Raw genomic sequence first — 15,965 nt, 5'->3', positions numbered from 1 at the left:
GGTGCCTGTACGCCGAAAGTGTCCCGCAATTTTTCTGGCCACCGACAGCATCTCTTGCACGCCCCTGTCGTTTTTTAAATAATTCTGCACCACCAAATTCAAGGTATGTGCAAAACATGGGACGTGCTGGAATTTGCCCATATTTAATGCACACACAATATTGCTGGCGTTGTCCGATGCCACAAATCCACAGGAGAGTCCAATTGGGGTAAGCCATTCCGCGATGATCTTCCTCAGTTGCCGTAAGAGGTTTTCAGCTGTGTGCGTATTCTGGAAACCGGTGATACAAAGCGTAGCCTGCCTAGGAAAGAGTTGGCGTTTGCGAGATGCTGCTACTGGTGCCGCCGCTGCTGTTCTTGCGGCGGGAGTCCATACATCTACCCAGTGGGCTGTCACAGTCATATAGTCCTGACCCTGCCCTGCTCCACTTGTCCACATGTCCGTGGTTAAGTGGACATTGGGTACAACTGCATTTTTTAGGACACTGGTGAGTCTTTTTCTGAGGTCTGTGTACATTTTCGGTATCGCCTGCCTAGAGAAGTGGAACCTAGATGGTATTTGGTAACGGGGGCACACTGCCTCAATAAATTGTCTAGTTCCCTGTGAACTAACGGCGGATACCGGACGCACGTCTAACACCAACATAGTTGTCAAGGCCTCAGTTATCCGCTTTGCAGCAGGATGACTGCTGTGATATTTCATCTTCCTCACAAAGGACTGTTGAACAGTCAATTGCTTACTGGAAGTAGTACAAGTGGGCTTACGACTTCCCCTCTGGGATGACCATCGACTCCCAGCAGCAACAACAGCAGCGCCAGCAGCAGTAGGCGTTACACGCAAGGATGCATCGGAGGAATCCCAGGCAGGAGAGGACTCGTCAGAATTGCCAGTGACATGGCCTGCAGGACTATTGGCATTCCTGGGGAAGGAGGAAATTGACACTGAGGGAGTTGGTGGGGTGGTTTGCGTGAGCTTGGTTACAAGAGGAAGGGATTTACTGGTCAGTGGACTGCTTCCGCTGTCACCCAAAGTTTTTGAACTTGTCACTGACTTATTATGAATGCGCTGCAGGTGACGTATAAGGGAGGATGTTCCGAGGTGGTTAACGTCCTTACCCCTACTTATTACAGCTTGACAAAGGGAACACACGGCTTGACACCTGTTGTCCGCATTTCTGTTGAAATAGTTCCACACCGAAGAGCTGATTTTTTTGGTATTTTCACCAGGCATGTCAACGGCCATATTCCTCCCACGGACAACAGGTGTCTCCCCGGGTGCCTGACTTAAACAAACCACCTCACCATCAGAATCCTCCTGGTCAATTTCCTCCCCAGCGCCAGCAACACCCATATCCTCCTCATCCTGGTGTACTTCAACACTGACATCTTCAATCTGACTATCAGGAACTGGACTGCGGGTGCTCCTTCCAGCACTTGCAGGGGGCGTGCAAATGGTGGAAGGCGCATGCTCTTCACGTCCAGTGTTGGGAAGGTCAGGCATCGCAACCGACACAATTGGACTCTCCTTGTGGATTTGGGATTTCGAAGAACGCACAGTTCTTTGCGGTGCTACTGCTTTTGCCAGCTTGAGTCTTTTCATTTTTCTAGCGAGAGGCTGAGTGCCTCCATCCTCATGTGAAGCTGAACCACTAGCCATGAACATAGGCCAGGGCCTCAGCCGTTCCTTGCCACTCCGTGTGGTAAATGGCATATTGGCAAGTTTACGCTTCTCCTCCGACAATTTTATTTTAGGTTTTGGAGTCCTTTTTTTACTGATATTTGGTGTTTTGGATTTGACATGCTCTGTACTATGACATTGGGCATCGGCCTTGGCAGACGACGTTGCTGGCATTTCATCGTCTCGGCCATGACTAGTGGCAGCAGCTTCAGCACGAGGTGGAAGTGGATCTTGATCTTTCCCTAATTTTGGAACCTCAACATTTTTGTTCTCCATATTTTAATAGGCACAACTAAAAGGCACCTCAGGTAAACAATGGAGATGGATGGATACTAGTATACAATTATGGACGGACTGCCGAGTGCCGACACAGAGGTAGCTACAGCCGTGAACTACCGTACTGTGTCTGCTGCTAATATAGACTGGTTGATAAAGAGATGTCGTAGTATGTATGTATGAAGAAGAAAGAAAAAAAAACCACGGTTAGGTGGTATACAATTATGGACGGACTGCCGAGTGCCGACACAGAGGTAGCCACAGCCGTGAACTACCGTACTGTACTGTGTCTGCTGCTAATATAGACTGGTTGATAAAGAGATGTCGTAGTATGTATGTATAAAGAAGAAAGAAAAAAAAACCACGGTTAGGTGGTATACAATTATGGACGGACTGCCGAGTGCCGACACAGAGGTAGCCACAGCCGTGAACTACCGTACTGTACTGTGTCTGCTGCTAATATAGACTGGTTGATAAAGAGATGTCGTAGTAGGTATGTATAAAGAAGAAAGAAAAAAAAACCACGGTTAGGTGGTATACAATTATGGACGGACTGCCGAGTGCCGACACAGAGGTAGCCACAGCCGTGAACTACCGTACTGTACTGTGTCTGCTGCTAATATAGACTGGTTGATAAAGAGATGTCGTAGTATGTATGTATGAAGAAGAAAGAAAAAAAAACCACGGTTAGGTGGTATACAATTATGGACGGACTGCCGAGTGCCGACACAGAGGTAGCTACAGCCGTGAACTACCGTACTGTGTCTGCTGCTAATATAGACTGGTTGATAAAGAGATGTCGTAGTATGTATGTATGAAGAAGAAAGAAAAAAAAACCACGGTTAGGTGGTATACAATTATGGACGGACTGCCGAGTGCCGACACAGAGGTAGCCACAGCCGTGAACTACTGTACTGTACTGTGTCTGCTGCTAATATAGACTGGTTGATAAAGAGATGTCGTAGTATGTATGTATAAAGAAGAAAGAAAAAAAAACCACGGTTAGGTGGTATACAATTATGGACGGACTGCCGAGTGCCGACACAGAGGTAGCCACAGCCGTGAACTACCGTACTGTACTGTGTCTGCTGCTAATATAGACTGGTTGATAAAGAGATGTCGTAGTATGTATGTATGAAGAAGAAAGAAAAAAAAAACACGGTTAGGTGGTATACAATTATGGACGGACTGCCGAGTGCCGACACAGAGGTAGCCACAGCCGTGAACTACCGTACTGTACTGTGTCTGCTGCTAATATAGACTGGTTGATAAAGAGATGTCGTAGTATGTATGTATGAAGAAGAAAGAAAAAAAAACCACGGTTAGGTGGTATACAATTATGGACGGACTGCCGAGTGCCGACACAGAGGTAGCCACAGCCGTGAACTACCGTACTGTACTGTGTCTGCTGCTAATATAGACTGGTTGATAAAGAGATGTCGTAGTATGTATGTATAAAGAAGAAAGAAAAAAAAACCACGGTTAGGTGGTATACAATTATGGACGGACTGCCGAGTGCCGACACAGAGGTAGCCACAGCCGTGAACTACCGTACTGTACTGTGTCTGCTGCTAATATAGACTGGTTGATAAAGAGATGTCGTAGTATGTATGTATGAAGAAGAAAGAAAAAAAAACCTCGGTTAGGTGGTATACAATTATGGACGGACTGCCGAGTGCCGACACAGAGGTAGCCACAGCCGTGAACTACCGTACTGTACTGTGTCTGCTGCTAATATAGACTGGTTGATAAAGAGATGTCGTAGTATGTATGTATGAAGAAGAAAGAAAAAAAAACCACGGTTAGGTGGTATACAATTATGGACGGACTGCCAAGTGCCGACACAGAGGTAGCCACAGCCGTGAACTACCGTACTGTACTGTGTCTGCTGCTAATATAGACTGGTTGATAAAGAGATGTAGTAGTATGTATGTATAAAGAAGAAAGAAAAAAAAACCACGGGTAGGTGGTATACAATTATGGATGGACTGCCGAGTGCCGACACAGAGGTAGCTACAGCCGTGAACTACCGTACTGTGTCTGCTGCGACTGGATGATAAATAATGATATAAAAAATATATATATATCACTACTGCAGCCGGACAGGTATATATATTATATAATGACGGACCTGCTGGACACTGTCTGTCAGCAGAATGAGTTTTTTATAGAATAAAAAAAAAAACACCACACAAGTGAAGTCACACGACGAGTGTTTAACTTTTTCAGGCAATCACAATATAGTATACTACTAACTATACTGGTGGTCAGTGTGGTCAGGTCACTGGTCAGTCACACTGGCAGTGGCACTCCTGCAGCAAAAGTGTGCACTGTTTAATTTTAATATAATATGTACTCCTGGCTCCTGCTATAACCTATAACTGGCACTGCAGTGCTCCCCAGTCTCCCCCACAATTATAAGCTGTGTGAGCTGAGCACAGTCAGATATATAATATATATATACATAGATGATGCAGCACACTGGGCTGAGCAGTGCACATAGATATGGTATGTGACTGTCTTGTACTCCTGGCTCCTGCTATAACCTATAACTGGCACTGCAGTGCTCCCCAGTCTCCCCCACAATTATAAGCTGTGTGAGCTGAGCACAGTCAGATATATATACATAGATGATGCAGGCATGCAGCACACTGGGCTGAGCAGTGCACACAGATATGGTATGTGACTGAGTCACTGTGTGTACCGTTTTTTTCAGGCAGAGAACGGATATATTAAATAAAACAACTGCACTGCTGGTGGTCACTGTGGTCAGTCACTAAACTCTGCACTCTCTTCTACAGTATCAGCCTCAGGTCAATCTCTCTCTCTCTCTCCTAATCTAAATGGAGAGGACGCCAGCCACGTCCTCTCCCTATCAATCTCAATGCACGTGTGAAAATGGCGGCGACGCGCGGCTCCTTATATAGAATCCGAGTCTCGCGAGAATCCGACAGCGTCATGATGACGTTCGGGCGCGCTCGGGTTAACCGAGCAAGGCGGGAAGATCCGAGTCGCTCGGACCCGTGAAAAAAAACATGAAGTTCGTGCGGGTTCGGATTCAGAGAAACCGAACCCGCTCATCTCTACTTTGAACCCCAGCAGACTTGTGTCTGCCAGAAAGAGAGATCCAAGGTAGGTTTTAAATCTAGGATCGAGCACGGTGGCCAAAATGTAGTGCTCTGATTTCAACAGATTGACCACCCGTGAATCCTTGTTAAGCGAATTAAGGGCTCCATCCACAAGTCCCACATGCCTAGCGGAATCGCTCCCTTTTAGCTCCTCCTTCAATGCCTCCAGCTTCTTCTGCAAAAGCCTGATGAGGGGAATGACCTGACTCAGGCTGGCAGTGTCTGAACTGACTTCACGTGTGGCAAGTTCAAAAGGTTGCAGAACCTTGCACAACGTTGAAATCATTCTCCACTGCGCTTGAGACAGGTACATTCCACCTCCTATATCGTGCTCAATTGTATAGGCTTGAATGGCCTTTTGCTGCTCCTCCAACCTCTGAAGCATATAGAGGGTTGAATTCCACCTCGTTACCACTTCTTGCTTCAGATGATGGCAGGGCAGGTTCAGGCGTTTTCGGTGGTGCTCCAGTCTTCTGTACGTGGTGCCTGTACGCCGAAAGTGTCCCGCAATTCTTCTGGCCACCGACAGCATCTCTTGCACGCCCCTGTCGTTTTTTAAAAAATTCTGCACCACCAAATTCAAGGTATGTGCAAAACACGGGACGTGCTGGAATTTGCCCATATTTAATGCACACACAATATTGCTGGCGTTGTCCGATGCCACAAATCCACAGGAGAGTCCAATTGGGGTAAGCCATTCCGCGATGATCTTCCTCAGTTGCCGTAAGAGGTTTTCAGCTGTGTGCGTATTCTGGAAACCGGTGATACAAAGCGTAGCCTGCCTAGGAAAGAGTTGGCGTTTGCGAGATGCTGCTACTGGTGCCGCCGCTGCTGTTCTTGCGGCGGGAGTCCATACATCTACCCAGTGGGCTGTCACAGTCATATAGTCCTGACCCTGCCCTGCTCCACTTGTCCACATGTCCGTGGTTAAGTGGACATTGGGTACAACTGCATTTTTTAGGACACTGGTGAGTCTTTTTCTGACGTCCGTGTACATTCTCGGTATCGCCTGCCTAGAGAAGTGGAACCTAGATGGTATTTGATAACGGGGGCACACTGCCTCAAGAAATTGTCTAGTTCCCTGTGAACTAACGGCGGATACCGGACGCACGTCTAACACCAACATAGTTGTCAAGGCCTCAGTTATCCGCTTTGCAACAGGATGACTGCTGTGATATTTCATCTTCCTCGCAAAGGACTGTTGGACAGTCAATTGCTTGGTGGAAGTAGTAAAAGTGGGCTTACGACTTCCCCTCTGGGATGACCATCGACTCCCAGCAGCAACAACAGCAGCGCCAGCAGCAGTAGGCGTTACACGCAAGGATGCATCGGAGGAATCCCAGGCAGGAGAGGACTCGTCAGAATTGCCAGTGACATGGCATGCAGGACTATTGGCATTCCTGGGGAAGGAGGAAATTGACACTGAGGGAGTTGGTGGGGTGGTTTGCGTGAGCTTGGTTACAAGAGGAAGGGATTTACTGGTCAGTGGACTGCTTCCGCTGTCGCCCAAAGTTTTTGAACTTGTCACTGACTTATTATGAATGCGCTGCAGGTGACGTATAAGGGAGGATGTTCCGAGGTGGTTAACGTCCTTACCCCTACTTATTACAGCTTGACAAAGGCAACACACGGCTTGACAAATGTTGTCCGCATTTCTGGTGAAATACTTCCACACCGAAGAGCTGATTTTTTTGGTATTTTCACCAGGCATGTCAACGGCCCTATTCCTCCCACGGACAACAGGTGTCTCCCCGGGTGCCTGACTTAAACAAACCACCTCACCATCAGAATCCTCCTGGTCAATTTCCTCCCCAGCGCCAGCAACACCCATATCCTCCTCATCCTGGTGTACTTCAACACTGACATCTTCAATCTGACTATCAGGAACTGGACTGCGGGTGCTCCTTCCAGCACTTGCAGGGGGCGTGCAAATGGTGGAAGGCGCATGCTCTTCACGTCCAGTGTTGGGAAGGTCAGGCATCGCAACCGACACAATTGGACTCTCCTTGTGGATTTGGGATTTCGAAGAACGCACAGTTCTTTGCGGTGCTTTTGCCAGCTTGAGTCTTTTCAGTTTTCTAGCGAGAGGCTGAGTGCTTCCATCCTCATGTGAAGCTGAACCACTAGCCATGAACATAGGCCAGGGCCTCAGCCGTTCCTTGCCACTCCGTGTGGTAAATGGCATATTGGCAAGTTTACGCTTCTCCTCCGACAATTTTATTTTAGATTTTGGAGTCCTTTTTTTACTGATATTTGGTGTTTTGGATTTTACATGCTCTGTACTATGACATTGGGCATCGGCCTTGGCAGACGACGTTGCTGGCATTTCATCGTCTCGGCCATGACTAGTGGCAGCAGCTTCAGCACGAGGTGGAAGTGGATCTTGATCTTTCCCTAATTTTGGAACCTCAACATTTTTGTTCTCCATATTTTAATAGGCACAACTAAAAGGCACCTCAGGTAAACAATGGAGATGGATGGATACTAGTATACTTATGGATGGACGAGCGACTGCCGACACAGAGGTAGCTACAGCCGTGGACTACCGTACTGTGTCTGCTGCTAATATAGACTGGATGATAAGGAGATGAAATTAATATATATATATATATATATATATATATAATATCACTAGTACTGCAGCCGGACAGGTATATATATTTATTATGTAATGACTGATGACGGACCTGCTGGACACTGTCAGCTCAGCAGCACCGCAGACTGCTACAGTAAGCTACTATAGTAGTATGTATAAAGAAGAAAGGAAAAAAAAAAACCACGGGTAGGTGGTATACAATTATGGATGGACGAGCGACTGCCGACACAGAGGTAGCTACAGCCGTGGACTACCGTACTGTGTCTGCTGCTAATATAGACTGGATGATAATGAGATGAAATCAATATATATTATATCACACTAGTACTGCAGCCGGACAGGTATATATATTTATTATGTAATGACTGATGACGGACCTGCTGGACACTGTCAGCTCAGCAGCACCGCAGACTGCTACAGTAAGCTACTATAGTAGTATGTATAAAGAAGAAAGAAAAAAAAAAAACACGGGTAGGTGGTATACAATTATGGATGGACGAGCGACTGCCGACACAGAGGTAGCTACAGCCGTGGACTACCGTACTGTGTCTGCTGCTAATATAGACTGGATGATAATGAGATGAAATCAATATATATTATATCACACTAGTACTGCAGCCGGACAGGTAGATATATTTATTATGTAATGACTGATGACGGACCTGCTGGACACTGTCAGCTCAGCAGCACCGCAGACTGCTACAGTAAGCTACTATAGTAGTATGTATAAAGAAGAAAGAAAAAAAAAAACCACGGGTAGGTGGTATACAATTATGGATGGACGAGCGACTGCCGACACAGAGGTAGCTACAGCCGTGGACTACCGTACTGTGTCTGCTGCTAATATAGACTGGATGATAATGAGATGAAATCAATATATATATATAATATCACTAGTACTGCAGCCGGACAGGTATATATATTTATTATGTAATGACTGATGACGGACCTGCTGGACACTGTCAGCTCAGCAGCACCGCAGACTGCTACAGTAAGCTACTATAGTAGTATGTATAAAGAAGAAAGAAAAAAAAAAAACCACGGGTAGGTGGTATACAATTATGGATGGACGAGCGACTGCCGACACAGAGGTAGCTACAGCCGTGGACTACCGTACTGTGTCTGCTGCTAATATAGACTGGATGATAATGAGATGAAATCAATATATATTATATCACACTAGTACTGCAGCCGGACAGGTAGATATATTTATTATGTAATGACTGATGACGGACCTGCTGGACACTGTCAGCTCAGCAGCACCGCAGACTGCTACAGTAAGCTACTATAGTAGTATGTATAAAGAAGAAAGAAAAAAAAAAAACCACGGGTAGGTGGTATACAATTATGGATGGACGAGCGACTGCCGACACAGAGGTAGCTACAGCCGTGGACTACCGTACTGTGTCTGCTGCTAATATAGACTGGATGATAATGAGATGAAATCAATATATATATATATATATAATATCACTAGTACTGCAGCCGGACAGGTATATATATTTATTATGTAATGACTGATGACGGACCTGCTGGACACAGTCAGCTCAGCAGCACCGCAGACTGCTACAGTAAGCTACTATAGTAGTATGTATAAAGAAGAAAGAAAAAAAAAAACCACGGGTAGGTGGTATACAATATTATATATATATTATATACAATTATATATATATATATATATATATATATTAAACTGGTGGTGACTGGTGGTCAGGTCACTGGTCACACTATCAGCAACTTGCAAGTAGTACTCCTAAGCAGACAATCACATTATATATTATACTGGTGGTCAGTGTGGTCACAATGGCAGTGTGGCACTCTGGCAGCAAAAGTGTGCACTGTACGTTATATGTACTCCTGAGTCCTGCTCTCAGACTCTAACTGCTCCCCACTGTCAGTGTCTCCCCCACAAGTCAGATAATATACAGTCACACTATCTATCACTTCAGCAAGTAACTAGTACTCCTCCTAATGCTCCCCAAAATTACTACTGTGTCTCTCTCTACTGTCTCACTCTCTTCTCTATAAACGGAGAGGACGCCAGCCACGTCCTCTCCCTATGAATCTCAATGCACGTGTGAAAATGGCGGCGACGCGCGGCTCCTTATATAGAATCCGAGTTTCGCGATAGAATCCGAGCCTCGCGAGAATCCGACAGCGGGATGATGACGTTCGGGCGCGCTCGGGTTAACCGAGCAAGGCGGGAAGATCCGAGTCGCTCGGCCCCGTGTAAAAAAACATGAAGTTCGGGCGGGTTCGGATTCCGAGGAACCGAACCCGCTCATCCCTAGAATATACATTGGACAGATGATGCCGACTTAAGAGGCATATGGAAGGCTGAGGATTGTGTGGAGAAAGGTTCTCGGGCCTGGTCTCCACAGCTATAGCTGGTAATTCTGATATTTTGTATTATATTCCTGCACAGCCTAGGAAAGCACGACATTATTAAATGCAGCTTTTCGAATAAAGAAACAAGAAAGTCTGAGGTGTGTCCTTTCTTGTCAGAGCCGGGGGCAGAGGAAAGAAGCTGTACAACACAGCTAGTCCCCAGGAACAGAAGTCCTCCCCGGCCTCTACAAAAATCCACCGCATGTCGCTGGGGCTCCACAGGCGGAGCTAGGCCCGGTGGGGACACGCCTTCGTAAGTTCAGCCACAAGTGGGTTCACTCCCTGTTAGATCCCTGGGCAATAGAAATTGTATCGCAGGGATACAGGCTGGACTGTGAGAAGATGCCCCCTCACCGAGGACCCGGCGGGCTTCCCCCCAAGAGGGAGCCAGTGTTAACTCCAATTCGTAAATTGTATCTTCAACAGGTGGTGGTCAAGGGTCCCCTCCTTCAACAAGAGGGTGTTATTATTCGACCATGTTATAATCCCGAAACCAGACGGTTCGGTTAGACCCATATTGTATTAAAATCCCTGAACATATACCTGAAAAGGTTCAGGTTCAAGATGGAATCGCTAAGAGCGGTCATTGCAAGCCTGAAATGAATCGGGACATAAGGGATGCATACCTTCGTGTCCCCATTTATCCACCTCATCAGGCGTACCTCAGAATTGCGGTACGGGATTGTCATTACCAATTTCACCAAGGTAATGGCGGATATGATGGTGCTCCTGCGGAAGCAAGGTGTCACTATTATCACATACTTGGATGATCTCCTCATAAAAGCGAGATCAAGAGAGCAGTTGCTGGACAGCGTATCATCTTCTCTGGAAGTGAAACGGCAACACGACTGGATTCTATATATTCCGAAGTCGCAGTTGGTTCCTACAGCTCATCTGCCTCGCCTAGGCATGATCCTAGACACAGACCAGAAGAGGGTTTATCTCCCGATAGAGAGAGCTCAGGAGCTCATGACACTGGTCAGGAATCCATTGAAAACCAAAACAGGTGTCAGTGCATCACTGCACTCGAGTCCTGGGAAGGATGGTGGCATCATACGAGGCCATCCCCTTAGGCAGGTTCTATGCGAGGACCTTCCAAGGGGACTTACTGGACAAGTGGGCCAGATCACATCTTCGGATGCACCGGTTAATCACCCTATCCCCCAGGGCCAGGGTGTCTCTCCTGTGGTGGCTGCGGAGTGCTCACCTTCTCGAGGGCCGCAGATTCGGCATTCAGGACTGGGTCCTGGTGACCACGGATGCAAGCCTCCGAGGGTGGAGGGCAGTTACACAGGGAAGAAAATTCCAAGGTTTGTGGTCAAGCCAACAGACTTGCCTTCACATCAATATCCTGGAACTAAGGGCCATATACAACGCCCTAAGTCAAGCGGAGTTCCTGCTTCGCGACCAACCGGTTCTGATCCAGTCAGACCGCAGGGGCTCATGTAAACCGCCAGGGCGGCACAAGGAGCAGGGTGGCGAGGGTAGAAGCCACCAGAATTCTTTGCTGGGCGGAGAATCAAGTAAGCGCACTGTCAGCAGTGTTCATTCCGGGAGTGGACACGACCTCCACCCGGGAAAGTGGTGACTTCATCAGGAAGTCTTCACGCAGTTTTGCAAATTGATGGAAACTGCCTCAGGTGGACTACATGGCGTCCCACCTCAATAAAAAGATAAAAAAGGTTTTATGCTGGGTCAAGGGACTCTCAGGCGATAGCTGTGGTCGCACTAGTAACACCGTGGGTGTTCCAGTCGGTCTATATATTCCCTCCTCTTCCTCTCAGACCCAAGGGCTGAGAATTGTAATAAACGGAGGAGTGTGAACAATATTCTTTGCTCCGGATTGGCCAAGAAGGACTCGGTACCCGGAACTGCAAGAAATGCTCTCAGAGGACCCATGGCCTCTGCCTCTCAGTCAGGACATGTTGCAACAGGGACCCTGTCTGATCCAGGATTTACCGCGGCTGCGTTGGACGGCATGGCGGTTGAACGCCGGATCCTAGCGGAAAAGGGCATTCCGGATGCAGTTATTCCTACGCTGATAAAAGCTAGGAAAGACGTGACAGCAAGACTTTTTCACTGTATATGGCGAAAATAGGTTGCTTGGTGTGTGGCCGGGAAGGCCCTACAGAGGAATTCCAGGGGGGGTCGATTCCTGCACTTCCTACAGTCAGGAGTGACTATGGGCCTAAAATTAGGATCCATAAAGGCCAAGATTTCGGCCCTATCCCTTTTTCTCTCAAAAAGAACTGGCTTCACTGCCTGAAGTTCGGACGTTGTTACAGGGGTGCTGCATATTCAGCCCCTTTTGTGCCTCCAGTGGCACCTTGGGATCTTAACGTGGGTTGGATTCCTAAAATCCCACTGGTTTGAGCCACTTAAGTCCGTGGAGCAAAAATATCTCACGTGGAAAGTGGTCATGCTTTTGGCTTTAGCTTGGACTAGGCGTGTGTCAGAATTGGCGGCTTTGTCATGTAAAAGCCCATATCTGATCTTCCATATGGAAAGGGCAGAATGGAGGACTCGTCCCCAATTTCTCCCTAAGGTGGTATCATCGTTTCATTTGAACCAACCTATTGTGGTGCCTGCGGCTACTAGGGACTTGGAGGATTCCAAGTTGCTGGACGTAGTCCGGGCCCTGAAACTTTATATTTCCAGGACGGCTAGAGTCAGAAAAACTGACTCGCTATTTATCCTGCATGCACCCAACAAGCTGGGTGCTCCTGCTTCAAAGCAGACTATTGCTCGCTGGATCTGTAGCATGATTCAGCTTGCACATTCTGCGGCTGGACTGCCGCATCCTAAATTAGTAAAAGCCCATTCCACGAGGAAGGGGGCTCTTCTTGGGCGGCTGCCCGAGGGGTCTCGGCTTTACAACTTTGCCGAGCTGCTACTTGGTCGGGTTCAAACACTTTTGCAAAATTCTTACAAGTTTGATACCCTGGCTGAGGAGGACCTTGAGTTTGCTCATTCGGTGCTGCAGAGTCATCCGCACTCTCCCGCCCGTTTGGGAGCTTTGGTATAATCCCCATGGTCCTTACAGAGTACCAAGCATCCACTAGGACGTCAGAGAAAATAAGAATTTACTCACCGGTAATTCTATTTCTCGTAGTCCGTAGTGGATGCTGGGAGCCCGTCCCAAGTTCGGACTCTCTGCAATACATGTATATAGTTATTGCTTAACTAAAGGGTTATTGTATGAGCCATCTGTGGAGAGAGGCTCAGTTATTGTTCATACTGTTAACTGGGTATAGTTATCACGAGTTGTACGGTGTGATTGGTGTGGCTGGTATGAGTCTTACCCTGGATTCCAAATCCTTTCCTAGTAATGTCAGCTCTTCCGGGCACAGTTTCCCTAACTGAGGTCTGGAGGAGGGGCATAGAGGGAGGAGCCAGTGCACACCAGATATAGTACCTAATCTTTCTTTTAAGAGTGCCCAGTCTCCTGCGGAGCCCGTCTATACCCCATGGTCCTTACGGAGTACCCAGCATCCACTACGGACTACGAGAAATAGAATTACCGGTGAGTAAATTCTTATTATAACACTTACCTCAGCAATTGGCCAGTAGTGAGACATGTGAAACACACCAGCCAAAAGCAGTTCTATTTGAAATGTCTTCATTTCTACGATTCGAGACCTTTTGCCTCTGAGTTGAGGGTATTTCCGACCACATTCATAAATACGAATCCTTGGTAAATTACTGTGTTCTATTAAATAACAGGTGCATTTGACCAATGGTGTATTCATTCGTATTTGTGTAGACGGGTGTGAACAAAAAAAATGCGAATGCCCCAAACACTGCCGAGTTTACTGTTTAGTAAATTACCGAGATGCCACTTTGAAAAAAACAAAAAACTCGAATTAATTTGAATGAAATCGGGACCTTAGTAAATATACCCCTTTGTTTTATAATTAATTTTAATTAAAAACAATAAATAATTTTATTACACTGGCTGTCCAGTCTTCTGATAATCATAATGGAGGACACAAATATATTGCTCCGTTCTTACTGAATTTAGTACCACATGAGAAACAACAATCCAATTTTCTCCCCCTGGACTACCCACGAGTCGACATCAGGGGAGAATTGTTTTGGTCCCATATGCTTGATACCTCCTCTTTCTTCTTTCCGGCAAGGTTGGGGGGCCTACCCTCTCTCATTCTTTGTCCAATACCGGTGGGCAAGACGAAAGAACAGTAGAAGAGAGGCTTTCCCTGTATCCAAGCCATATTGGGGGTCATTCAGACCTGATCGCACGCTAGGTTTATTCGCTGCGCTGCGATCAGGTCATAACTGTGCATGCGTATGCACCGCAATGCGCAGGCGCGTCACACGGTTACAAAGCGGATCATTGCTGAGCGATGGATTTAACGAAGAATCCATTTGCACAGCCGGTCGCAAGGCAATTCACAGGAAGAAGGCGTTTGTGGTTGGCAACTGACCATTTTCTGGGAGTGTTTGGAAAAATGCAGACGTGTCCAAGCATTTGCAGGGCGGGTGTCTGACGTCAATTACGGGCCCGGACAGGCTGAAGTGATCGCAGCAGCTGAGTAAGTTCTGGGCTACTCAGAAACTGAACAAAACTTTTTGTAGCGCTCGGCTGCACATGCGTTTGCACACTTGCAAAGCAAAAATTCACTCCCCTATGGGCGGTGACTATCTGCTGCATAAAACCCCTAGCGGGCGATCAGGTCTGAATTAGGCCCATTGTGCCATCTCTTTTCATCACTGTATTAAAATAGTGTTAATATAGAGGATTGGTAATTTAAATCTGTATCAAATTAATGGTAACACAGAGGTTTGGAAATTTAAACCTTATCTGTACCAGCACCATAGGCTCCAGATGCTATACTTACTTTTGTAGGATACCGAAAATTGAGGTATATGTGCCTCATACCTCATCAATTCGTGACCAATGATTCAAAAATTTGTATTGACCCACAATATAAGGGCTAGTATCTAACAGATGATGGTCACTTTTTAGGTAAAATACCTTTTTATCCTAAAACTAGTGATGAGCGGAAACTACTAAGTCAGATGGAATGAGGCCTCGTGCACATTTGGCACCTGTATGACTTTTTTGTCCAAACTGTCCCACAACCATACCTCACTACGTAAGCCCAATCTCATCCGATCTTGGAAGCAAAACAGTGGTGGGCCTGGTCAGTACTTGGTGGGTGACCACCTGGGAAGACCAGGTATTGTAGGATGCGGACTTCAAATAAGTTGCGTAAGGAAAGGCGACTACTGTGCGTACGGACCCTCATGTATTCCTGAGTATAAGGCATATTGTAATAATTATCCAAGAGATTTTCATGGATGATCTCATATATTTATGTTTATTAACACACCTAAATAAGGCATACCTAATAAAAATGAATTTTTAATTAACTATAACTTGTATTTCCTAAAAGCCATCTTTTTTGCTTTCACACTAGTTGATACTTCTTTTGTGAACCACACTGGCTTCCTTTTCCTGGTGCTTTTCCCAACCCTTTTGATACAAAGGTCTGTTGCCCTTAGTATTGCACTTTTCAGTTTTTCCAACCTCTCCTGCACTCGATTCAAGTTTCTCCAATCCGCCTATGAATCACTTAAACATCTCTCCAGTTTTGCAAAGTCAGCAATTCCAAAATCCAACACCTTTGTTTTTCTGTGACAGATCCTGTCTTGATACTAAACCATACTGCTTTATATATGCCCCCGCCCACCCTTCCCTGCTCCGCACCACGGTTCACCAGTCTCCCAGTAATGTAGAATGAGCAACTGAGGCTAAGCTGCTGTCTGAGTGAGAGGAGGGGTAGCAGTCCCTTCTCCCAGCTCCTCCCCTTTCCTCTCCTTACTGCTCTGACTACGGGCTTCCTCTCTGACTGAGGCTGTACATGCTGCCGGCACCA

At 46.6% G+C, this 15,965-nt stretch overlaps 1 pseudogene; it reads left to right on the top strand.

Annotated features, from left to right (window-relative positions):
* Positions 1 to 15,160: 15,160 nt before the first annotated feature.
* LOC134968057 (5S ribosomal RNA) lies at positions 15,161 to 15,278 on the top strand (annotated as a pseudogene).
* The last annotated feature ends 687 nt before the right edge of the window (positions 15,279 to 15,965 follow it).

Source organism: Pseudophryne corroboree, chromosome 10 (assembly GCF_028390025.1).
Source record: "Pseudophryne corroboree isolate aPseCor3 chromosome 10, aPseCor3.hap2, whole genome shotgun sequence".
NCBI classification, from domain to species: Eukaryota; Metazoa; Chordata; class Amphibia; order Anura; family Myobatrachidae; genus Pseudophryne; species Pseudophryne corroboree.
Note: the sequence above shows the minus strand (reverse complement) of the source record. Positions and strands in the feature narration are given on the sequence as shown.